Genomic DNA, 25155 nt, shown 5'->3' with positions numbered 1-25155 from the left:
ATAGCACGTATGAGGTCCGCAGTCCTCCCCTATGCTACATAGCACGTACGAGGTCCGCAGTCCTCCCCTATGCTATTACAATACAAATACATAGCACGTACGAGGTCCGCAGTCCTCCCCTATGCTACTACAATACAAATACATAGCACGCACGAGGTCCGCAGTCCTTCCCTATGTTACCATAATACAAATACAGCACGTATAAGGTCCACAGTCCTTTCCTATGCTGATGCCTATCTATAATACGTATAAGGTCCGCAGTCCTGAACTACGTTGTCGTCTATTATCTGTAACACGTATAAGGCCCACCGTCCCTATCTACGTTTACATCTATCATCTACATTACGTATAAGACCCGCAGTCCTTAACTACGCCATCACCAGCCGAGTCTATATCCGACAGAAGCTAGAGGGATTTGCCATCCTAACTTACTACGTCGAACGCAGAACTCACATACCATTCGTGTACCTGTATACACATACTTCACATATACAATAATTACATTATAGCATAAGAACACTCTAGGCGTTCTTTACATCATTCATTTAACAACCATACCCCTTGTCGGTACGTGCAATATCCGAAGATCGTTCACGCCCCGACAAGCATTCGTTCATAACGATCATACATCAACCCTATATAACATTCATATCTTTATTTGCAACCTGACAGTACACGCAATATCCGAAGATCGTTCGCGTACCGACAAGCAACCATTCATATCCATCACATATATCACATATGGCATACACTTATCACTTAGGATAAATGTATTAACAACACATCGAGTATGCACACAACCCTGAAAACATAACAAGGAATGGGGCTAGAAACTCACCTGAACTTTGCCTCTTCCTCCGATAGTTGTAAATCCCTTCTTTAACTGAGCTCGGCTGACTGTATAAGTTACACGTATCAATACTCGCCTGGTCTAATCTGGTGGCCTAGTATTAGCTTACTTTTACTTATCGTTTTTAATCTATTTTCTAATCGAACTTGACTTTAGGCGAGGTTAAACCTTAAGCGAACTTAGCTTTAGGCAAAGTTGTCATCAGGCGAACTTAGCTTTAGGCGAAGTTGTCATCAGACGAACTTAGCTTTAGGCGAAGTTGTCATCAGGCGAACTTAGCTTTAGGCGAAGTTGTCATCAGACGAACTTAGCTTTAGGCGAAGTTGTCATCAGGCGAACTTAGCTTTGCAGGCGAAGTTCATCAGGCGAACTTAGCTTGCAGGCGAAGTTGTCGGCTGCAGCTACTGTTCGTCTTTAAATCCCTTAATCATCTTCGTTTCTTAACCAAATAACTCGATTTAGGTATCAACGGAATCTTCTGACCAGCGCCTACAAACCCCAACCATCAAATCGACCTAACACCGATGTTTAAAGGGTGCGATTTAGGCATATAGGTTACGGGTTCTTTTTATCAATCGATTAACCCATCAAATCATAACCATTTTCAGTAAGTTTAGCTTTGTTGGATTCGTTTTTACCATACAAACTCAGATCTATCATTTCTCAAATCAAACCGAACCTATACGAACGATTTCTAACTATAAACGTACCTTGAACGAGTCGAACTACGAACACGGTTAAGCCTTGATGTTGTTTTGGTCCGTCACGACGTTCCAGCACCAACAAGCTCGGGTTTTCGCCTTCGGATTTTGGTTCGGGTTATAAGATGGTGTTGTGTGTGTTTTGGTGGTGTATGGAATATGTGAGAATGAGGATTAAATGGTGATTAATAGTATTTATATTTAGGGATCATGGGCTTAAGCCCATGGACTCTCCTTCCTTCTATCATAACCCAAGTCCATAACCCATATCCATTATCCAACACTAGCCCGACCCATACCAACTCCTACTCTATTTATTTATTTCCCGATAACCCGAGTAAACTTTCCCTCTATTATTAAGTAATATAATTAATATTATTTTGGAAATTTCGGGATGTTACAGACGGATAGGGTGAGTATGGTGAAGGTGATTAAGAAAGACTACATGATGGTTGTTTGATGATTAATGGTTGTAATCCATGATATTGGAAAACCTGCAAATTTTTAGGATTCTTTGGGTTGTTGGGTTGTTGTTGATTAGAGTTGTGTTTTTAGGTTGTTGATTGAAGACGATGAAGGGGTTCATCATTTTCTCGGTTAAAGGATTAAGATGAAGAAAGAAGTTCATCAATTTATGGGTTAAATGATGAAGATGAAGATATAGGAGTAATGGGTCATTTCAACAATTTTTAACAGGTCAAAGGAAAGTCAACTGACAGTAGGAGCCAAAAAACCCCACCCGAGTAATGTAATGGCACAACCTTTACAAATTCTTTTTTAGTGGTTATTCCATCTCCCGATGATATTTTCCAGGGAGGCAAATTGGAATTTTCTCTTAATAAAAAGTACAATTTTGGTCATTTTATTTTTCTTTTTATGATTAATGTTAGTGTGCTATCACTCAAAGTCAAACTTTAGGATACGGGTTGACCAGCACGTGCATAATAGATATGTTATATTTTTAGTGGTACATGATGACCCATAATTGTGAGAAGAACTTGTTGGAGGTCGAAAGAAGGGGCGTTGCGCCCTCTTTAGCTTATGGACAGTTAACGCTACCTATTATACCACGAATGGGGATGCGTGAATTTGACTGTACATGAACTAGATGCGATGAAAGCACAAAACGTGGAGGCGATTGCCCAAAACGGGGAAATTCACAAATAATCTACGCCCTTGTTATGGTCGGATTATATACCGATGGTAACCACTTTCACCAACATATGTTACTATTGGTGAAAGTAATTTCTCATTAGTTATGTGGTGTCAAAACTCTTATCCAAAATTGATATGATAGCTCTTTTCGTTTTTTTGGAAAGATGATTTATTATAAATAAAAAAGCATTTCTAACAAGTAGCTAGAATAAAAAGAAAATAAATAATAATAATAATAATAATAATAATAATAATAATAATAATAATAATAATAATAATAATAAAACAGAGCATTACAAATATAGTTGAGGGTTCTTAAGCACTATTATCTAAAATTGAAGTTGATAACACTACAAACTGAACTAGACGTATTTTAACATGAAAAAATATTAAAACTACACATCAAGCGTCAACTAACGAAACGGCCGATGTTTACCTAAATGAACAGAACGATTTGGTGGTTGTCGTATTCATTAACTAAATCTGTAGAAATGTTTATCACGTATTGAACAGATTTCAGTTATTTGGCAAGTCAAAGTTCTATAAAAGACTCAAAAGAAGTTAATAAATAAATACCTTTAATTTCATAGTTTGGGAACACTACCCTATTTACCTATACCATTTATTTATTTATAACTCACAAAATAAAATTTGTTTCTAAAAAATAAACTGGGTTTATGTCTAAATATATCCCTAACTCATTATTAATTAATTTTCATCACTTTCTTCTTTTTTTTAACACAGTAAATTAAGGATAGGATACACGGACCGTCTGAAATAAATCACCGTTCTGTCTGAAATAAACAGAACTTGATGACCTGACCTACCCACCAGGAGGAAACCAATAACTTTGAAAACACTCTGCCTCAACCCGTAACAAATCACTTCGAGATTACTGCAAGATCCGACCACAACCCCTTAAAGGAAAAAAAGTAACGAGATTGCAGGATCAATTGGCTTTGTCCATCATTTTCTCATTTGATGTATCATTTGTGTCACTTGATTTTTAAACTTTTTTGATGTTATTTATGAACTAATCTAGCTAAAAGAATCTCATTAACAACAATCCGTATTGATAATATGAGGTGGAATACGGTACAAATAAAATTGACATAATATACATACAAATAACTAGAGTAATTATAGTTTTGAACTAAAGTAATTATGTTATAAAAAATAATATAGTGTAATAATAATTATTATAGTTTAATAGTTATAGTTAATAATAATTAGTACACGTCTCATGATAAAAGTTTTTTGTATTTGATTCAAACCTTTGTTTATATAACCAAATATTTAAATGTACTTGTTTCAAATTCTTTAAATAAAGAGTACTGAAGAAACATATAACTTTTACGATGCAAATAAATTTTTAAATAAAAGGTTAGGAAAATTACAATCACCGTCAAAATATAATATGATAATTAACTCGTTACTAGTCGTAAATGATATCACAACAAGTCAGTCGTAAATAGCTAATTGCGACTGAGTTCGCTATCGCAATTCGCAAATACCCAAGTTTTCAAAAGTTATCCACATATTTAGTTTTCACCTAATAATTTTCTAAAATTTTGCCTACCTCTTTTACCAACATGTTGTCTTTTTAAATTATCTTGTAATTTCACTTGATCATCTTCCCGTTCTTTATACAAACAAATATGGCTAGAGAATTTGGTTTATTAATCTTGATCAGCAGTGGCTTAATACTGCTATTGCACTTTCAAAATTTTGTACATTCCGGTAAACCACAAGTCCCATGTTACTTTATATTTGGAGACTCTCATTTTGACAGTGGTAATAACAATCAACTTAAGACTGCGTGGAAAGCCAATTATTCGCCTTATGGGATCGATTTTCCAAAAGGTCCCATAGGCAGGTTCACCAATGGTCGAACTGTTGCTAATGTCATAGGTATGTTTCTTTTTAGATTTACTTGGTTTTATGCATTATTTATATGTGTTTTTAGTTGTCGTTTTAAAAAGAGTGGCGGCGGTGGCATGACATGAATTCGATTGGTTTCTATCGGTTAATTTCATCAAAACACTGGCACTAAATCTAGAATATAAATATATGAACACAGAAAGTAGCATCAGCACACATTGGTATAAATTCGATTGGTATCGGTTATGTTCATTCATGCATCGGTTAGGTTCAAATTATAAATATCTTCTATAATTTTGATTTTTGTACCACAAACGATCCCTAATATATAACTCTTTAAAATAACCGATTTACCTTTAGAAATTTATTATTTATTATTTTTAATAACATTATTTATTTACACATATTAAGGTTGTAAGACTAGATTTTCAAAGCAAATTTATCTTTATTTATATATAATTCAGTTTATCTTTATTTGCATTAAAAGTATGGTCCCTTTGTGTGATTTCAGGCCAACTTCTTGGCTTTGATGAGTTTATTTCAACATATGCTACGGCAACCGACGACCAAATCAGCAAAGGCGTAAACTATGCTAGTGGTGGAGCTGGTATATTTGACAAAACTGGAGTTCATAATGTAATCACCATTTGTGACAACATTGGTACCGGTTATTTAAAATATTTTTATTTCAGTTGAACACAATTTTTTAATACATCTTACTTCTCACAAATTGGTCACTGATTAATAATGGTTAATCCCGATTAATTACTAGTTATCATCCCATGGTCCACTAGCGACCGATTACTACAACACTGGTTATAAGTAGTTATGGAAATATATATGCATGTATAACATTTTCCTTGTTGTTACTACCACATTCATTTACAACATTTTTTTTTATTTCCATCTAACAAATATCATGTCAAACTTCCAAAATTAATTAATTAGAAATTTCAAAAGAAACACATTTGGGCTACTAATTCAATGTCCAACCCAAGTCCAGGGACTCCAGTTGAATTAATTCAAATTCAATTCAAACTCGAAACACTAATGTAAATCGAATTCGAATTTCTAATTGGGATCCATCTTTAGCGGGTCGTGAATTTGGAATTTGTACATGAATTAAAGAATTCATTTCGAAATCAAATGAATGTTAAAAAAAATCAAAATCTGCATAATTCGTTTCGATTAATTCGAATATTCAAAATTCAATACGTTGAACACCAAAGTAAGAACTTCTCTAGTGAATAACATTTTTTTAGCATTTTAAAACTCATTTTTCCTTAAGAAAACAGTTCTTGTAGATATTTGTACATGAATTAAAGAACAATAACTAAAAAGCTTAAGGTTTGAAAGATATTACCACATAATTCACAGATCTATAGACGTTCATGTGGGTACCAGTACCATACATCCAATTATTGACCGTCCACAATAATTATTATAACCTTATAAATGTTTTAAGGTTATAATATATATCAGCTACTGCAAAACGATTACAATAAAGTGATAGGCAAACGGGTAACAAGCTACAAAACGATTACAAAAAGTCTTATGTAGTGATCATATATATATATATATATATATATATATATATATATATATATATAGGATAAGGATCCTAAGAGAACCCTTTATAGATTGAGAACTTTGAGAACCATTTTGGACCACTAAAAACACTTTTAAAAAAATATTTAAAAAAATCATAAAACAAAAAACAATAAAAATTTAAAAAAGTAAAAAAACCAAATTTCTTATATTTCATTCCGGTTTCATTAAAAAAATAAAAAAATATAAAAAAAACGTCGTATTATACACATATATAATTTTATATAATCTTTAGTAACGTAATATACACATATTTACAGTATCATTTATCTTAAATTATACACATGTGTATAAAAAAACATGTAAATGTACATATATGTATATATTATACATATGTGTATATAATTTAGCTAAACCGAGTTTTTTTTATATGAAACCGGGATGATAAAATAAGAATTTTGGTTTTTTTTTACTTTTTTGATTTTTATGTTTTTTTTAAATTTATGATTTTTTTATTTTTGTGTTTTTATGGTCCAAAATGGTTCTCATAGTTCTAAATTTCAAAAAAGTTCTCTCATGATCCTATATATATATATATATATATATATATATATATATATATAGAATTGGTATCATTTAAGAACTCTAAAAAAATTAAGAACTGTTAGGAACCTTTAAAAACTAAACAATTTTTTATTTTTTTTATATATTAATATTATTTAAAAGTAGTTTTATCATATTTTATATAAATTTTTTGATTACATATATTATTCACAAGTTTACATACATGTAAAATTTATGTACTAACAAATTTACATAAGTGTAAAACACATAGATATGTATAAAAACTAATTTTCAAAATTGTAATTGTAGATATATATATAAAAAATGATAAAACTACTCTCAAAGAACATTAACATACAAAATTTTTTATAAAAATCGTTAGTTTTCAATGGTTCATTCAAATTCTTAAATAATTTAACAGTTCTGTAATGATACTCATCATATATGTATGTATATGTGTATATATATGTATGCATGTATATATATAGAGAGAGAGAGAGAGGATGAGTATCATTATAGAACTCTTAAATTATTTAAGAACTTGAAGGAACCCTTGAAAATTAACGTTTTCGATAATTTTTTTTGTATGTTAGTGTTATTTGAGTGTAGTTATATCACTTTTATATCTATAATTACGATTACAATTATGAAAATTAGTTTTTAAACATATCTAAACTTTTTTCTGCATATATGTAAATTTTCTATTATATAAATTTTACACATATGTAAACTTGTGATTTATATATATAATAACAACTTTATATATAAAATATGGTAAAACTAATCTCAAACAATGTTAATATATGAAAAAAAATTTAAAAAATGTTTGCTTTATATGAGTTCCTAGAAGTTTTTAACTTTTTAGGGGTTCTCAAATGATACTCTCTCTCTCTCTCTCTCTCTCTCTCTCTCTATATATATATATATATATATATGAGTTTATAGTAATTAAATACTTTCTTTTCCTGACCTTCTTACCTTTCCTTGATCTTTTAAATATATGGGATACATGACTAAAAATTTACGTAACATTGCTATAAAACGCAGGGTGAACGAGCGAGCTTGTATCAGCAAATGGTTCATCACAATTTAACAGTTGCACGCATTTCACGCGCACAAAAGGACACGGCATTTCTAAAGGAATGCATTTATGTGATAAATATTGGTACCAACGATTACACTAACAACTACCATTCATTAGAAGATGATCATTAGAACTCATCACGGATATTTGGGCCCAATGGTTACGCAAATGTCCTTATGCAACAATACACTCGTCAACTAAAGGTATGCGGCTTGCTACTTATAGACTCATATTTTCTTTATGTTATCAAAATTAAGGTATACACTCTTGTAGGTTTTTTAATTACTTTTGGTGTATGACAGACTTTGTACAACTTGGGAGGCCGGAAGGTTGCTTTGTTCGGTTTGATTCAATTAGGTTACACCCCGTTTATAATTGAAAGGCGGAGACCAAGTCTGTGGTACCCATGCGAACCTTTGGTTGATGATGCCGTTTATGTATTCAACGAAAGGCTCAAAGCTCTTGTTGAGGGATTTAACAAAGATAAACCGGATGCGAAATTCACTTATATAAACACAACAAACATTTTCGATCGAAAAGGAGGTAAATATAAGGGATTATGATGTTTAAAAACAATATTATAACAGTGACACCATATATTTATTTGAAAAACAATCGACATCAAAAAGAAAAAAAAGAGTATTTTTATACCAAAACGGAGAGGGAGGAATAAATATTTATTAAAATAGGAGGTTTCAAACTTATTTACCAATTATGATTTTATGTAGATTTGTCTTTTCCAAATTATAATCTTATTGGATAAAAATCATTTCTATTAAAAATTTTCTTTTTGAAAAAGTTAATAAAAAAATAAAATATAAAATAATGAAATTTAAGTTTTAATCTTTCGTGCTGTTTTCTTTGAAATAAAAAAAATGTTTTTAAAACTGTTTTCGAAAATTTATTACTTTTTTTTTATTATTTTAAGAAACTGATTTAAAACAACGGTTTCATATTATTATATTCTTGAGTTTTTTTTTAATCTTTGTTCTTTTTATTTATTGTTTTCAACAATTTGTTTTTATCTTATATTAAGGGTGTTTGAAAATAGAGTTAGAGTATGTTCGATTTATCATCTATACAAGTAAAGTACCGACAATCGAAAAATTTACTATACCCAAAAAATTTGTTGAAAAAATCTATGCTAGAATGTCGAGAGAAAAGATAAACATAATTACAAGAACTATAAAAACGAAGGCGGGTACCGATCCCGATAAAAGTGATAACAATACTGATGTTGTTTGGTCGGAATCGATTTGGTATGTCACAGTACTAGTACGGTACCGACACTCGTAAACAAATTTGTTCTCAACAAAAATTATATCAGGATTTGAGAAGAAGAAAAAAACACACGGCTGCGTATTCAATTTTTTTTAAAAGAAAAAATAACGAATACAAATAATTTTTATGTATAATGATGATGAAAATATATTTTAAAAAGAAAAGGGACTTTGCTTTTCGTAATACCTTTTTAAATAATATATATTAATGTCATTATATCGTGGGTATGCTTGTTTTTATTTTTATATTGTATTTTATTTTAAGTAAAATTCATTTTCTTTCATTTTGTATAGACATTTTTTATAATAATTTTCTCAATTATTTTATAGAAAATGGGATGAAAGTTAAAAAAAAGTAAGTTTTATTAGTTTTTAATATTTTTTTGTATTTCTTGAATTAAATTTTCTTAATAGAAATTATTTTACCTAATAAGATTATGAGTAAGAAAAGGCAAGTTTACATGGAAAAAAAACCTAATTTGATAAATAAGTTTCAAACTAACCATTTTGATAAATATGTATACTAAACACAATGAAAACTAGTTATGTTTGGCTACAATTCTCAAATTTGCCTATGTGCTTCTGTGTATCTGCCCCTGCACCGCCTCCTGCCGCCTCGCCAATCCATACTACCGCTCCAGCATTTACGAAATTGCTAGCTCGTCCTTGTTGTCCAATATACGATGAATGACAATGCGCTAAGAACTCGGTTCCTTGCCCTAATCGGAAAAATACCTCTACTTACTTTGATTCAGTCCACCTCACTGAATTTTCTAATATTGCTATAGGAAATAGAGCGTATAAAGCTCAAATGCCCACGGATGCTTACCCATATGACATACAACATTTGACTGAAGCAGTGAAAAAGACTACCTGATAAAGTTGTGAAGAATTATGAGCATAAGAAAGTGACAGTATGCATTTTTGTTTATGTTCAAAATGCTGGAAGCCAGTTGGGTATTTCAATATCCATTTAATTTGCTTTATTTTAATAAGATGTTAGTAATTAAACTTTATATATAAAAGGTTAAGACTTTTATCATGATTTATGACTACTAGCTAGGAAGTGGCTAGCTATTTGTGACGTGTAAAACCAATAGAAGTCGTTCACTAGTGGCGTTTTAAAGGAGATAAAACTTTATACAATGTGTAGTCAAAACGTCTTACCCTTAGGCATTTTACGTCATGTGGCATCCCCGTTATCAATGGGGAGTTTTGTAAAAAGTGGCGTAGTGGTCAAAACGCCATAACTCTCCCACAATAATTACATATATACCCCTTTCTCTCCCTTCCTCATACACAATTTTATCAAAACTCCTGCCTTGCTAGCGTTTTGTAGAACACGCCTATCCCAAAACGCCATGGGGGCGGTGTGGGCAGGCGTTTTAGCCTCAAAAATCATCATAACGCCATCCATTACGGATGACCTTATAACGGATAGTAGTGATCATACATTATGTCCTAGAATGTAGAATAGAGGTTAGAGGCTGTCGATATCAATATAGAAATCTGTTGGAACCTTAGTTGAATTCGTTTCACAGACAATGGGGATTCGATTATGCTCTAATAGGAATGACCCAATATATTCATATAGTGAGTAATATTATATGAATTACAAGTTTTCCTTCCCCTTTAACTAAATGCTCCTCCTTCCTTTATATACACAGGAGGAGGTTGCATGTTTACATGGAAGATATTTGGCCTTATCCCTATTGGGTATTGTTTTACGGTTTCTTCTCTTCTTCATTGAGTCTTCATAGGGACGGCTCCGAGAATTGTTAAATATTTTGAGTCCTTAAGTAATGGGGTATTTTGTTGGATTTATATAATTTAATTTTGTAAATGAGCTTACTTAGTTATGCTTTAGGTTATGTAAAAAACTTTTTGTATAAAAATAAGGTTAGAATGTCTCAAGTGAGGTTAGAGCACACACAGTTTTGGTCAAAAGTTATATCTTTTTGTCACTAAACCAAGATAGTGGTTGTGTAATTAAGTTTGAACATTATATATGCATATTGTTTGAACTTAAAAAAAAATCCGGGCCTAACGAGGTGTTGGGCAGAGGTCCATCGACCACATGGCCCTCCCTTAGAGTCGGCCATGAGTCCTCAGCCTTTAGCCTTTTATCCAACTTAACTGGGTTTGGATTGGGGGTGCATGGTTGTCCTTGACTTGACCTTCCATTAGAAATGAGTTATAGAGTTTAATATCAGATTTTGCTTCTTTAAGTTACCAAACTCATATAGGATTAGTTTGTTAATAATCTTCTCTTTATGCTCCCTTTGACTGGGTCTTATCGGGCATGCCCCTTTTCTTGTTCGGGAGGCATAATTATGGAGAAACCTCATCAAATATCGTAGATAATCACCAAACCCTCTTGATGTAACTTCGTAGAAAAAGAGGAGTTAATTACGATTTGTCTATGTGATTTGACTAAAATATGGGTTTCAGTGCCTAAAATTATTCTAGTTGGTTTTCATTTTATGTAACCGTTACTTTTCTGGTGTTAACTTTGTGTAAATCTACCAAAATACAATAAGAGAATAAAACTCCTTGACGGGATTTACTTATTTTGGAAAACACAAACATCTTTCAACGTTGATAATCTCATCTTTTTTACATATGATTCCAAGCATTTGAAGAACTCTATGATCTGTCAAATCCGGTAAACAATTAAATTCCGAAATTTTAATCGAAGTAATCAACCGCATGTTGGTTGTTACTCTTAATTGTGATTATTACTAGTCTTGATGATGTATTAGGTTTTAGTTGTGTTTACCTCACAAACCCATTAGGTTGTTTACTATTGTGGGGGCTTTAAAGCTACTCCACAGTGTCACATCATTGCCACTTGGGCCTTTAGCGCTTTAAAGTCCCTCCACTATGTTGCCCCGCTATATTTCGAAGCCCCGATGTAATGACCGGGATTTACTCACCGAGACTTACTCCCTGATTTACTCCTCTTTATTTAGTCTTTATTTATTTACGGTTTCCATATGTATGACTCTTAATTTGTAGTTATTCCATTATTTTCTCTTCACTCCTCTTTATAAGTGAGTCATGTTCTGTGTAACAATCATTTTAGTAATATGCAATCACCTTTTTATCACCAATATCATACCATATTAACAAGTTTTATTAGGATGGGCTTCAAAGTTTTTGTTTTTATTAACAAACGCAACAAAATAAAAACTAAATAATAATATAATAGTACTAATATTAAAATTACATTAAAATACATCATTACGTGAATATTGACATTCGGTCACACGAAAAAAGTGTGGCCGTAGGCCTTTAGCCACACACATTTGGTTCAGGTCATATGTGGCCAAAGGTCGCGACACCGTGGGTATGATATGGCCATACACAGTTTTTAGTGGCCTTTTGTGGTAATAAGTGTGGTTAAAGGGTATAGGCATTAGTTGCTGGCCATCAAGAAGCCTCTCAAATAAGTGTGGCTAAACGGTAGAAAATGGTCACATGACTATTTACTATGAGTGACCATTGCACGTATAGAGCCATATGAATTAATGTTTCAGCCACATGAATTTTATAATAATGTGGCCAATAGGGTTGTGTTAAGCGTGCATTGTGACCTATACCGTGTGGATATAGCAAAGCAATGACCACTTAAATTTAATAATAGTGTGGCTAATTATATTATATAGACACTGGATATTACATTAAAAGTGGCTAAAAATGTTTACTTGCCACTCAAACACTCCTTTGTAGATTATAGTGTGGCTATTGTCTTACCGTTTGTCACACATAATATTTTTCGTAATTTAAAGTGTGGCTATTGTCAAAATTTTCGTCACACATAGTGAGGTGTTGTGTGGCTAATCATATCATATAGACACTGGAGGTTATTGTAAATGTGGCTAAAAATGTGAACTTGCTAGTCAAACACTCTTTTGTAGTTTGTGGTGTGGCCATTGTCTTACCGTTTGTCACACATAATGCTTTTGTAATATAAAGTGTGGCTATTATCATACTTATACTTTTGGTCGCACATAGATAAATGTGGCTATTTCATAAGTTTAACAAACACAATAACATAAATTCAAAACAAGTTTACATTAACAAACCTTCACTAATAAGTTATGAATTCAAAATATTTGAAACTACTACTAATTACTACTGACCTCAAACTTTCTCATAAACTCATCAAATTGTTTTTGTCTCCTTTCTTCATTTTCCTTAAGTTCTTTTTCCATTTATTCCATTCGTTGCACTCGTTCTTCCAACTCGTTTCTTGACTTCCTTTCATCTTTTTCCATTTCGGCTCTAACTTTTTGAACCTAAAATTGTTAAAATATTAGCATCATAACTAGCAAAGGGTTAATGTGAGGCGAAACCTCAAAGCACGACGACTATCACGCACAATCACATTAGACATAATGTATACACAAACAAAAACTTGAATCGACGACTCGTTGGTGATAATAATCAATGTCAACTGTACTAAAAAGTCCTAACATGTATTCACACATCGTATCATGACAAATCAACCAAACATTCATCATAGAACTTAACTTACGATCACTTAGTTCACGAGACAGATTATAGCGTGTACAAATTGATTTTATTCACTAAGAAACGATTAAGTATAAATTCTACAAAATTTACCACGGTGGAATATATGAATTAAGTTTCTCAAAAAAATTTTATTATATTTTTCTCATACATACAAAACTCACAATAATTCAACCATTACAGATATGTACCAACAGTTCAGCAGATTGCACAACAAACACTTGTTTAACGGTTCTATCAACTCACTAATCTAAATTGTGAAAGACCAATTGGGTTGTCTTCAAAACTCATAATACTAACTTTCAGAACTGGAAAAAACCCGTTTGGTTTTGTCATTAGAGAGTTATGGTGTCGGAAAGACAGGCTAAAATATAACTCTCGAATCTTCTTTGACCAGTGTTTTTGTAAAATCATAAAAACTATTCAAAACATGTCCAAAAATTACAAACTTTACCTTTCTGGAAACTAGACTCATAGTTCTATATCCTAGAATCAAAAATCGTTCAGTAATCATCATTTAACATCAAGTTACATACCAATAAATAAACCAAAATGAATCTGTCAGCAAACTGTTGTCATCAAACAAGTGAAATACATACCTTTTTAGCGATGAAAGAAGATGTACTGAGCTTCAATTACAAGAAATAACACTTAAAACTGAAAATCCCCAAACTTGGTTCTTAGGGTTCTTCACACTCAACACGAATCCGACAAAAATCGAGATAGAATTGATGGAAACAGACACCACACGTGAATTCCTCTCGCAAAAATAATTAGATTAGAGCCCGGAATCAAATGATTTGGTTAAGAATTGAGTGAGTTAGAGAATTAATGATTGAGGATTATGGTGGGTGTAAAGAGATGAAGAAGAATAATAAGAAGGAATGAAGAGAAAGAAAAAAATGTTGGTTAAATATGTGGTCAAATTAAATTTAAGAATGGGAGGGTAATTCAAAATTTTTTGAAGAAAAGAGGGGGTTGAATTTAATTTGAAATTTTGAGGGAAGTGAAATTAATATGAACTAAATATGAATTTTATTTATCTTTAATAATTTAAATAAAGAGTTGTTAGTGTAATATATATATATATATATATATATATATATATATATATATATATATATATTACAACTAGTTAAACCTTATATAATATAAAAAATTGTGTTTTAAATATAAAAACCTATAAAATAAATACAAGTGATACTTATAATTGTTCTAAAACAGTTGTATAAGAGTGTAGTAATCAGTGTTAACGCCCAATAGACCATACTTTCATTAGTGGGTCATACTAGTTCTTGATCGGTGTTAGTGTCCCATTATAGCATCTATCATGTCACAGTTTCTCTAAAAGAGTTTTATAGGAGTGTCATTAGTCATGGTTAGGTGATAACGCCTGAAACACACCATACTTTCGTCAATAGACCTTGATTTGTGTCAATGGCCCAACATGTTATACATTCATCGATGGGCCTTGATTGGTATTAGTGGTCATTATAGCATCTATCATGTCCCCGTTGCTACAAGAGGGTTGCATATGAGTGTAGTGAGCCATAGGCATGTGTCAACGCCCGATAACATGTCTACTTTTATTAATGGGCCATATTGGGCCTTGATTGTTGTTAATGGCCATTATCGTCTCTATCATGTCATAGTTACGTTAACAGGTTGTATAGGTGTGTAGTGAGTCATAGTTGGTCGTCATACTTTGCATTAATGCACCGTCTTGGGCCTTGATTGTTGTTAGTGACCCATTGTAGTCTCTATCATATCATAGTTGCTCTAAAAGGGTTGAATATGAGTTTAGTGAGTCATGGTTTGGTTACGCCCAATAATATGTCATACTTTCATCAATGGGCCTTATTGGACCTTGATTGTTGTTAATGGCCAGTATGGGTCTATCATGTCATAATTACATTAACAGGTTGTATAGGAGTGTAGTGAGTCATAGTTGGTCTCATCAAATGGCGTTGATTGGTATTAGTGGCCCATTATATCACCTATCATGTCATAGTCGCTACAAGGAGGTTTTATATGAGTGTAGTGAGCCATAGTTATGTGTCAACGCCCAATAACATGTTATACTTTTACTAGTGGAACATATTGGGCCTTGATTGTTGTTAATGGCCCAATATATCTATATCATGTCATAGTTAATTTAACAGGTTGTATAGGAGTGTAGTGACTCATAATTGGTGTTAACGCCCAGTAACATGTCATACTTTGCATTAATGGGCCTTCTTGGGCCTTGATTGTTGTTAGTGACCCATTGTAGTCTCTATCATATCATAGTTGCTCTAAAAGGGTTGAATATGAGTTTAGTGAGTCATAGTTTGGTTAAAGCCCAATAATATGTCATACTTTCATCAATGGGCCTTATTGGACCTTAACTGGTGTTTGTGGCCCATTATAGCCTTTATCACATCATAGTTGCTCTAAGAAGGTTGTATAGGAATGTCATTAGTCATAGTTCGATGTTAATGGCCGATAACATGTGATACTTTCATAAATAGGTCTTATTGGGCCTTGTTGGTGTTAGTGGCCCATTATAGCCTTTTTCATGTCATAGTCGCTCTAATGGGCCATATTAGGGCTTGTAATCTCTTAGTGGCCTATTATGGCATGTGATATGTAAAATTAGATATTTAAGGGTTATATCGTTTTATAGGGAGTCATATTAGACCATAATAGACCAAAACAAGTCATACATGTCCTAATGGGCCATATTGGGCCTTGAAATCTCTAATGACCCATTATGCATATAATTTTAAATTGTGTCTTAAGAGGTACAACTCGCCTAACCCGTCGATATACATTAAACATAGGGGTGACAAATGGGTTGGGTTGGGTCGAAACGGGTTATGGGTCGGAACGAGTTAGGGTCGAAACGTGTCAGGGTTGGAACGGGTAAACTAAAAAAAAGCTTGTTATGGTTCGGGTCATAACGGGTCCGGGTCAAAAGGTTCGGGTCATAACGGGTCCGGGTCAAAATGGGTCAAGGTCGGAACGAGTCAAAACGGGTTTCGGGTCTTTTTTTGAACAAGGACAACGGAGGAAATGTTTTATTTTTATCATTAAAGTTCATGTTCCATTCCAGTTCGTTTCAGCACTTAACAATTCATTTTTACAGCAGACAACATGCTAAACAACTCGTTTCAGCGATTTTTCAGTCAGTTTCAGCACTCAACAGCACGTTTTAACAGCAAACAACATATTTAACAGCTCGTTTCAGCAAGTTTTTAGTTCGTTTCAGCACGTAACAGCTCGTTTTTACAGCAAACATCATGTTAAACAACTCATTTAAGCGATTTTTCAGTCCGTTTCAGCACTTAACAGCTCGTTTCAGCACTTAACAACTCGTTTTTACAGCAAACAACATGCTAAACAGCTCGTTTCAGCGATTTTTCAGTCCGTTTTAGCACTTAACAGCTCGTTTTAACAACAAACAACAGGTTAAACAGCTCGTTTCAGCAAGTTTTCAGTTTGTTTCAGCACGTAACAGCTCGTTTTTACCACAAACATCATGTTAAACAGCTCGTTTCATCAATTTTTCAGTCCGTTTCAGCACTTAACAGCTCGTTTCAGCACGTTTTGACCAGTTTTGCAGCAATTCAGCAATAAAAAATCAACAGTTCAGCTCGTTTTTGCCCGTTTCAGCAGGTTACTTAACCAATACTTCAAAACTTTTTATGTTTTCAATCCAGAAAACAAGTATAGGCAAATGTTTAGTGTTTTCAAAACCAGTATGCAAGTATGTCCGTGTTTTCAATCCAAAACCTGGTGTCACGTGTAACAGAGTTTTCTCAAAACCAAATGAATGCATTTGACTCGCTAACTATTACCTAGTACAAGTGTTTTAAGTTATGAGAGTATGTTCAACAACACAAGACTCTAAGACCCACGTATGAACTCACACACAAACACAAACTTGACCCGATGAATCGTTAGTGATAATAAGTAATGTCAACAGTACCGAAAGTGCTAACATGTATCCACACATCATATCATGGCAAAGCAACCAAATATTCATCATACAACTTAACTTATTATCATTCAGTTCACGAGACAGATTCTGGCATGTACAAACTGATTTTATTTACAAAGAAAAGATTAAGGATAAATTCTACAAAATTTACCACAGTATGATATATGAATCAGGTTTCTCAAACAATTTTTATTATATTTTTCTCAAGCATTGAAAACTCACAATAATTCAACCATTATAGATAGGTACTAACAGTTCAGCATATTGCGCAACAAAAACTAGTTTAATGGTTCTATCAACTCATTAAACCAAATTATGTAAGACCAATTGGGTTATCTTTTAAACTCATAATACTAAGTTCCAGAAGTGGAACCAACCCGTTTGAGGTTGTCATTAGGGAGTTATGGTGTCCAAAATATGGACCAGAATATAACTCCCCGAATCAGCTTTGACATATGTTTTTGTAAAATCATAAAGGTATTCAACACTCATCCAAAAATTACAAAATTTACCTTTCTGGAAACTATACTCCGAATACTATATCCTAAAATCAACAATCGATCAATAATCATCGTTTAATAGCGAGTTACAGACCAATCAATAAATGAAAACGAATCTATCGGCCAACTGTTCTCAACAAAACTCAAACCCTAACATGTTTATGACATCACTAGGGTTCTAATTAATCATGTTAAAAACCCCCGTTAGAAAATATAAATCCAAAAATGATAAAAAGTAAAGATTCAAAAACGTCACTTACAACTTGTATCAAGATTGTTTAAATTAGAACGAATACTAATCGATTGAATCCAAGACCTAATTGCTTACATTCAAACCCTCGAACACCCAAATTTCTCAAAATTAAAGCATAAATCACCTACCTAACCAAGATGAGCTTCAATCGATGTTAATGAATGATGAAAGTATTAGCAGCAGGTGATGGATTAGGGTTCAGATTGGTTACTGAAGGGTGGATGTCTGGTTGGTCACACAAAAGAATTAGAATGTGGCTATTAATTATCAATAGTCACACTTTTGTTTTAATGTAACTGTTAGCTTTTAGCCATACATAAAAATTTATAAGTGGCTATAAAATAATGCTTTATGGTCACATAAACCCCTTAAGTGTGACCATATGTATAAGCTTTTAGCCACATATGAAACAATTAAAGGGTGGCCATTAACTACTAACGGTCACACGTTTTGTTTGCTGTCACCATTAACTTTTAGCCACACATAAAACTTATAAGTGGCTAACAAACAATACTCTATGGTCACATATACCCGTAAGTGTGCCATATGTATTAGTTTTTAACCACATCGTTATCAAACTACTGTGAGCGTAGATCATATTTGGCATAGTTTACTAAGTGTGGCTAGTAAAAGTCACATTTTTTTATGAAAGTGTGGCTAACGGTTTCGAACAACTGTGTTTATTGTCACATGAATTGAAAAAGTGTGGCTAAATGTTCCAGCAGGTGTGATTTTTTGCCACAAAAATCTAATTTATGTGGCTAAAGGTTGTAACAGGTGTGTTTTTAGTTCTAACAGTTGCGTTTTTAGTCACACGAATAACAAATGTGTGGCGAAAGCGACCTTTAGCCACACATTTAGACCGAGGTGTGGCAAACCACCCAGAGCATGTTTGTGGCCAAAAGCCAATATTCACGTAGTGCATAGAAAAAAATGAAAACATAAGCAACTTAAATTAACCAAAATGTAACTAATATAGTAATATTCGTTGCCGTTGTCTTCGGCCTCGTCTTCGTCCTTGTTTACATATTTGGTCATTATCTTTGCTTTTTTTTATCTCTCTCCAAAAAAACCCGCGTGACCATGTTATAGATCCTTTGCTATGCTTGAAATCCTTGTCTCGTTGCCACTCCAATTGAATTTTTTTATCTTTCATCGTGTATCGTTTGGTATTCCGCATGCATTTTTTTATTTATTCGTGTATTCTTGTGTTTTCAGCTTTTGAGTCTTTTTTAACCTTGACAATCTCGGATAGTTAAAGCTCCAAGTTGTCAAAATGCGAGCTCACTTCGGAACTCATCGAGGATGTCGTTTTAGACGAAGATCTTCCACCTCTCGCCGCCGCCTTGGCTTTATCTCTTTCTTCTAGGCATGGTAACTCATTCGGTTCATCAAACTCCTCATAATCATAGTCGTTTATGTTTAATTGACAACGAGCATCCGACGTGCCTTAAGGCGCTGATTGATTGGCCAATCTAGACATCGTATTTGACCGTTTGGACTGTTGCGATGAAAGTGGCAGGACATGCACCCACTTTTGTGAGCTCGTGCATTGTCTCCAAGCGTCCAACATATTAAAATCTCCTTTATATTTGGCCTTGCATTGTTTTATGGCAAACTCCATCAAGTTAGCATCGCTCATGCCGCTTTTTCTCCCACGGGGTGCAATGCGGTTGTAATAGTTGATGAAGTTGGTTATTCTTTTTCGCATTGCCTTCAATTTTGTTGTAGACGGAATCGTCCTTGCGGTATTCACGTCGACCAATTGTCGCAAAGAACCTAGCATGTATACTCTCCCAAAACTCATGAGGAGTATGTTTACCGTCACCTTCAATAAAAATAAAACCTAGTTTTAGACAACAAAAAATAAAACATGAAATATATATACAAATACCTTCAATTGAGTCCTCGAGGAGTCAATCCACGCACTTACCAACGGTACTCCTCATCCATTTCCTACTGTAATCTTTCTCCTTTTTCACTGGTTTGTTTGACCGTTAGTTTGTTTTTATGACTTTGTTTACCTTTTGATGTGAAATGAGCTACTTGTGGTTCGGGTACTTGGGTTTCGGGGATTTGTATTTCGGGTACTTGCGAGACATATACGGCATTGTCGGTCGATATAACAAATCGGTGAATGGTTGCATAATGGATGGCATTACGGGTCGATAACCTTGTTGGTTGGCAAAGAAAGGGTTAGTAGGGTCGTTGTTTTTTGCAAGCAAACTACTCCACCTCAGCTAAGCCAGAATCCCACGGGTTTGGTTTCGGGTTCGGGTTTGAGCTCGGGGCCCACCAACATTCCCTTTACCGCCCATCTTGACCAAACCACCCCCCCACCCACCCACCCAAAAAGCCGCCATTCCTTTACCGCCCCTCGGCGGTGTTCCCCCATTACGCCCCCCCCCCCCCCAAACCGCCCATAGCGATGGGTCTTTGTTAGGTAGTAAATACTAGGACTAAAGTGTAAATGCTCAATAGTTTAGGGTTATAATTGTTATAGGGTTGTATACATATACAGGAGTCGTAAATGAATGAAGGTAGCTATTGATTTGTGAGTTTAATTCGTTCTGTGATTCTTCTTCTTCTTCTACGTCTTTAGCTCGTTTACCATTTTGATACGTAACAAGCGGTATCAAAGTTGTTCAATCCTTGGACACTCTGGATTTAAACCCTAATTCGATTGATAACTCGGTCAATCTTTCTGATTTCGTTCAATTTAGGCTGAATTGATTGACTGTTCGATCGATCTTCCTCAAATCCATTCATTTTCATTTTAATTCATTCTAAATTGATCAATTACTTGATCAATTGTTTCAATTTTATTCCGTTCAAATCGTAATTCTAACCCTAGTTCACAAAAACACAAATGGCCACTCGAAACCAGACCGGATTCAATGAAGCAATTAAAGTGGTGACAACAAAATTAGAAGCAATGAAGATTCAATTGGCTCATGATTCTTCTAAGATGATGGAGATCCTAGATAATATGGAATTTAATATTTTGCACGGTAATAATCAATCGTGTGTTTTCAAAGGATTTCCTGCGATTCTTTCTAGTATGGAATGAGTCAATCATCCAATTTGGTATCATATTGAGCAAAAGTGGTGATATTGTTCCTCCATTGATCAAGAATTTCGATTCTTGGCAAGTCTCACGATCATCCAATAAGAAGGGTTTCAATTTTTTTAAATGAACCATTTGAAGACCTATTGATTCTAAAAACTGTGGATCGTTAGGACCTTTCAATTCATAGATGTAGATCTCGGACCTATGAATGGGGATATTTCCGAAACTGACAAACAAAAAAGGAAGTGAGTTTGACAAAAAAAAAAGACGCAACTTGGATAAAAAGAAATGAAGTGGCTTAGACAAATCTTTTTTGTCGATAACCTCAGACCAATCAATCGAATATGGATTAATACGTAATCGATCGAACACTACTTGAAAACGGCTCTTCTGTTCAGAAACGAAATGTTCCAAATGTTCTAATAGGAGGATTTAATCAGTCTGAATCAAGAATCATGGGAACAAAGGTACAAATTGGGAAGTTATAATCGTTCGTCAAAGATTGAATTGCTCAAATTCAATGGGACATTCGTTCAAGATGGCTATGCAGAGTTGATTATTCCTTTTCGGTCGATTTTACCCCCGAAGATATGAAGGTTAGAAAGATTATTGTCCATTTAGAAGATATAGCCCTGGAAATATGGAATGGCATCAATCCTTTGTTACATCAAGAGAAGACTCAATTAAAGGTATGTCTTGGAAATACTACAAGAGATCTATTGCTACTAGATTTGCATTAGCTAGAAATAATATTGAAAATAATAGCTCTAGTGATAATGAACATGTTCTGGAATCACCCTATTTGTCGCAAATCATAAAATTGGATTCTTCCTACAAGGTGTTCGATGAAATGCCTAAAAGGTTTTGTGATAAGATTCAAGAATCAGTTGCTATTGATAATACACCTCATACATTTGAAACTGATAAATGCATGTGTGAAAAGGCAATTGGTTCCTTAAATAAAGATTTGAATAATAAAGAATTAGTTGCTAGTGATAATTAAAATGAAAGTGAAGGAAATGATGAAATGACTAAAGTTTTTGGAAGTACAATGAACTCAGATATGAGTGGAAAATTCACAATTGAGGGTAATGTAGTAGAAACAAGTGAGAGTGATGTAACTGTTGACACGTTGCCACCATATTTTCATCAAAATGAAAAGTTGAACCAAGCACAATACTCATGGTGATGCTGTTTACTTTGGCAATGATCTTTTGATATGTAGCTCAGAAAATTGAACCAAGAACAATACTCACGGTGATGCTGTTTACTTTGGCCCGTAGGCGTGTAAATCTAAGATAGAACGAGACTAAAGGAAAGTAGGTAGTGAGCGTCGTAGAGAAGATCCTAGTCCAGGGCAGTGGTTAGACCGTAGTCAACTATATATGTGTGGACAAACGTCCCCGAGGCAAGACAAGAATAAGAAGAAGAAACTGAAATATGCCAGAACCCTAAGGCTTTGATATCATATAGAATTATCAAAACCTCGTAAGATGTAATATTATTGATCAACTATATATAAATAACACCATAATTCTAAAACTCTAATAGTATATTCTTCTCCAATATTATCTAACAGTTTGTTTCAAATTTGTACAAATAAGTGGAGAGAGAGAGAGAGTAATTTGTTTTCGAATAGATTATTAAAAATTATGTGAAATCATATGCATGATCATACATATAAGTAAGGGTAAAGTTAAAATACAAAGGACAACAAAAATGAGAAGGGTGAGAAGAAATCCAAGATTTGAATGGCTGAGATTAATTTAATAAATAAAAATTGATGGAAAGGGCATGAAGGTAATACCACACCTTTGTTGACTTTCTCCCTCCACATGCAAGGCATATGTCAATTCCCCCATCATTTTAAAATGTCCATAACATTTTCATACGACATTATTTAAAAAAAATTCACTATAATAATAAGCATTTTTTTATCTTTAATGAGTGAATAAAAAAAATTAATGGGTTTTTTTAATTGCGTTTTTTTATTGTTCATTGTGTCTTTTAGTTGAGTTTTCATATGAATTGTATTATAGATTTTGATCATTATATTTTTCAATTGGTACTCATATTAAAGAAAAATTAAAACAAAGATTACGTCATTGTGTCATTTGTAACATCCTAAATATTATAATGTTAAATAAAGAAAGTTATGTTTAGTGATTTCGCGTTATTAATTAAATTAATATCGAGTAAAGAACGGATCATGGACTTAGATTAATTAAGATGGGTTAAATGAGAATGGGCCTTAGGCCCATGGGCTTTAAGGGATATAAATATCCCCTAAACCACCATAAAACCCTAAACCTCATTTCATTCCATCTTAATCTCTACACACTCAAAAACACACACATACACTTACACCTATATACGGCCGAGAGCGAGAGTGAGATCCAAGGCCAAGTAAACGAGATTCTTGATAGATCCTTCATTTCGCAAGATAAACACAAGATCTATGGTCCGTGACTAAGCCAAACAAACACGAAAAGGTACGTTTTGATCTTAAAGTTTACGTTTTTATAAACGTTTAGCATTGAAACTTAGAACGAGAGTGTATCGGGTATAAACAAAACATAAAGTTGTAAACTTGATGATAAATACGAGTGTAATGAACCCGAAAATGGAAACGGCTCGGTTAATGAACCCTTAACACTAGTATTGAACGTTTTTGAACTTAAAGGTCCAAACTTTACGTGTTTTCGGGTCAAACCATATCAAAAAACGACCATAGGATTGATCGCGAGTTGGTTAAATATCGTATCCAAGAGTTTCACGTTAAAACGATGATGATTTTAGGGATTAAGGATGAACAGCGGGGCTGCTGCACAACTTCGCCTACAAGCGAACTTCGTCTGCAAGCAAGTTCGCTTGCAAGCAAGTTCGCCTAACTGGACAACTTCGCCTGGCATAAGTTCGCTTAGGGTGTAACTTCGCCAAGTTAACTTCGCCTGGCATAAGTTCGCCCTTGACAACTTCGCCTGGCATAAGTTCGCTTAAGGTGTAACTTCGCCAAGTTAACTTCGCCTGGTGTTAAGTTCGCTTAATGTTAAGTTCGCTTACAGTAAGTTCGCTTAATGTTAACTTCGCTTATTGTTAAGTTCGCTTAATGTTAAGTTCGCTTACAGTAAGTTCGCTTAATGTTCAGTTCGCTTAATGATAAGTTCGCTTGAGTTAGCAAATTAGAAAATAAATGAAAAACCTAATGAAAAATGTGGCTCGACCCCAGCCAGGGGCTCTGCCCCTTGGACCCTGCTAGGGGCTGCCGCCCCTAGACCCCGCTGCCAGGGGCGCTGCCCCCGGACCCCGTTCGTTGTGGGTTATATAAAGATAGAAATACAACATGAGTAGTAGTAGTTAATTGACACATGTAAATATTATACAGTTAGCCGTGCACAGCTCAAGAAGGGAATAACGATTAACGGAGAGCGTAACAGGATTCAGGTGAGTTTCTAGCCCCATCTATGTGTTATGTTTTCGGGGCTGTGTGCATACTCAATATGTTTGTTAATACGCTTATCCTAAGAGATAAGTGTATGCCTTATGTGAATAATGTGAAATGTATGAATGATTGCTTGATGGTACGTGAACGATCTTCGGATATTACACGTATTGTCACGTTGTAACGCTATGTATAAGGTAAGTAAGATATGTATGCTTATGTGTATGAACGTGATAAAGTTAATAAAAGAAGGAAAGGATGGTTGTATGGTTGTATGGTTACGAAAAGGGTACCGAGCCCTAATAATAC

At 33.8% G+C, this 25155-nt stretch overlaps 1 pseudogene; it reads left to right on the top strand.

Moving 5' to 3' along the window:
• Nucleotides 1–4252: 4252 nt before the first annotated feature.
• LOC143620902 (GDSL esterase/lipase At5g45670-like) lies at nt 4253–10179 on the top strand (annotated as a pseudogene).
• The last annotated feature ends 14976 nt before the right edge of the window (nt 10180–25155 follow it).

Source organism: Bidens hawaiensis, unplaced genomic scaffold (assembly GCF_021521415.1).
Source record: "Bidens hawaiensis isolate Kalapana, Puna unplaced genomic scaffold, B.hawaiensis_p1.1 tig00002735_1, whole genome shotgun sequence".
In the NCBI taxonomy this organism is placed as follows: Eukaryota; Viridiplantae; Streptophyta; class Magnoliopsida; order Asterales; family Asteraceae; genus Bidens; species Bidens hawaiensis.
The sequence above is the reverse complement of the archived record's forward strand: the minus strand, read 5'-3'. Positions and strand labels throughout refer to the sequence as shown.